The following is a 3,003-nucleotide window of genomic DNA, read 5'->3' on the forward strand; positions in this document are numbered from 1 at the left end:
TGTAGTTTCATTTTTAAAAATGACCTAGGGAAAACTAGCATCCTTGGTGGCTTCATGACACTCTTTGGCACCGTCCCCTCCCCCCCCCCCCCCCCTCCCCCTCTCTCTCTCTCACACATACACACACACACACACACACACACACACACACACACACACGCGCACACAGTTCATTGCAACATTGTTTATGTTAGCAAAAGTTGTAGAACAACCTAAATGTCTATTAATAGGGGACAGAGTAAACAAATAACTTTGTGGTCACATACGAGGATACCATGTAGCCATTAGAAACAATGAGATAATGCATTATCTACGGAGCAAAACTGTAAATGGTACCCTGTAAATATGTGTAATGTTATTTTTATATATGATTTTTAAACAATTTAATTTCAATTAAAAACAAATAAAAATAATGGTCTAGCTGTGCCTTTTCTTGTGTGGAATGACTTTCAGGATGTATTGTTAAATTAAAAAAAATAAAATTTTGTGTTTTTTTTTCATTTGTAAAAAGATAAATGTTAACACACACATATGAATAATTTCTACCACACAGATTCCTTAAAATGATATACTAGAAACTATCAAGTGTTTCTGTGAAAAGTATCTAGGTGCTTGGGTTTCTTTTTAACATTATATACATGCCCATATTTTATTAATAAAATCGATTCATTATTAAAGTATCATATAATGTAGAAACTATATAACACATAGAAAAATAAATGCCCCTTATAATCCTACTCCATTACTCTGTAGCCTTTTGACTAGGGTCAAGAGTATAATTCTATTTTTAGATGTACCACTGCCTACATTTGGCTTAATTTCATTGTTGTCTTCTCTTTGAAGACAGAATATTTCTTAAAATATGCCTACAAGGCACATGCATAGATTTTTATTTAATTTTTAAAATGTGTAGCCCAGGTAGGCCTCAGCTCTTGAGTGCTGAGATTATAGGTGTACACCATTATTCCTGATTATTACTCTGACATTTTAACTTGGTATCAGATCCTAAGTATTTTCTCATATTAATGAATTTATTCTCAGAACAGTATTTATAACAACTATGTTGTTTTCAACTCTATACACATATATTCCTATCCACTGACCTGTTTTTAACTGAGAAGTCATTCCCTGTATTTTGCAATCATATAGTACTGTTAGACAGTTGTAGATATCTCTTTGCATATATGTCTCTAATTCTCCCTTTAAAATAGATTTCTAGTTATGAGTCACTAGCCAAAGAAAATAAATAGTTTTTAAAACGTACATATTATTAATAGCCTTCCCCATAGTTTGTGAGTGTTAACAATCCCAACAGCAATAGAAGTGAGTGTTAAAGAGTCCCCACTGATACTGAGCACACTTGACAGCTGGTGTTTGGAGATTTCCATTTCCAAGTTTCTGTAGCTATGAAGTTACTCATCAGGCCTCTGGTACATATATTCACTCTCTGATGGCAGTGGGACTGGAACTGTAAAGACTGGCCTGAGGAGGTTTATGTAGCACCTTGTGACTCTAGCTGGGAGCCTGGAGTCTGAGGTCAGGGAGCAAGGGCTTGCTGGCTTCCTCTCATAGCTGCCTTTCAGCACCACCCCCATCCCTCTACACAATTCTAGGCCAAAGCTCTTGTCCATGGCCATTATCATAGTATTTATACTTCCAGGTCAGCTATATATATATATACACACACACACATCTATACACACACGTAAATACACATACATATATATAACATTAGCAATGTTCTAATATAGTGCTAACTGTACTTCTGGGACATAATTTATTTAAACACTTATTTTTACTTGAATGTTTTTATATTTATGAAGGGTCTTATTGTTTGCTTATTTAATGAGTTCACATCCCCTTTCTATGTGTCCCCTAGATTACAGACATGGACCACTATGTCCAGCTTCTGTTATTTATTTTCCTGAAGTTACGTGCAATGACCTTTGATTATTTTTCATTTCCATATTCTAGAGAGAGATGTCCAGAGTTTTCATTTATTCTGTGGGAAGTCAATAGGACTTGAGTGCTTTCTGCATACAGAGTCTCCAACAGTGAGCTGAGGACACTCTGTCCGTTTTCAAACCCACGGTCTATGTGCATTTGGGACTTTTACAGGCAGACTTTGAACTAGTTTAGTAAGTGTCTCGACCTTTTATATGTAGGTTCTGGGTTCTAGTATTGTCTAGCCCTTACTAGCTGATACTCTTCAGGAAGCTCATTCCTCTGGCTTTCAAGTTCCTCATCTTTAAAGGAGAAGTGGGCCTGGAGTCCTAGAACCTTAGAGCCTTGTGACATAGGAATGAGTGTTCCCAGGTTCATAAGGTTTTGAAAACCTTCATTTAAATACAACTTGTCCTACTTTGGGTCTGACAGGCTCATAGGGCAGTTGTAACAAAACAAGACTCCTTACACACCTCAGTGGTAGCTGTTGTTTTTGTCACTACTGCACAGATGCGGAAACCAAGCAGGGCAAGGCAAGTGATATAAGCTAGTAAAGGCCATAGAGAAGCTTCGACCTTAGAAAATCCGATTCCAAAATCAACAGCCACACTGCGGCGGCCGACTGCTAAATTCCAATTAGCGTTGCAATAGTCACATTCTCTGATTGGTGGAGAAAGCCTTTTATGAAACTGAGAAAGTGGAATGTTGGGAACCAATAAGAGAATTTATTTGGTAAAAGTTTTGAAAACCCTTCACTATACAGAAAATAAAACACCTTCAGAGGTTATAAAAAGAAAGGGAATGAATGTTCCACCAGGTTGAATCAGAAGATACCTAAATGCTGTCTCCTCACCCTACTGTTCCGTGAGACGGAGGAGATGTGTCTGTTTAGGAGGAAAAATCATTTCCATGCAACACCATGCTGGGCAGTACATTCATATTCCAAGAGTAACCAAAATACCCTCACTTTCTTAAATGGTACTGTTGGCATTTAGTCTAATCTGCCCCACAGTTACCTGGCAACAGCCAGGTGTGCCTGACTCACTATTAAAAGGGACT

This window comes from Mus caroli, chromosome 4 (genome assembly GCF_900094665.2).
Source record: "Mus caroli chromosome 4, CAROLI_EIJ_v1.1, whole genome shotgun sequence".
Lineage (NCBI taxonomy): Eukaryota > Metazoa > Chordata > Mammalia > Rodentia > Muridae > Mus > Mus caroli.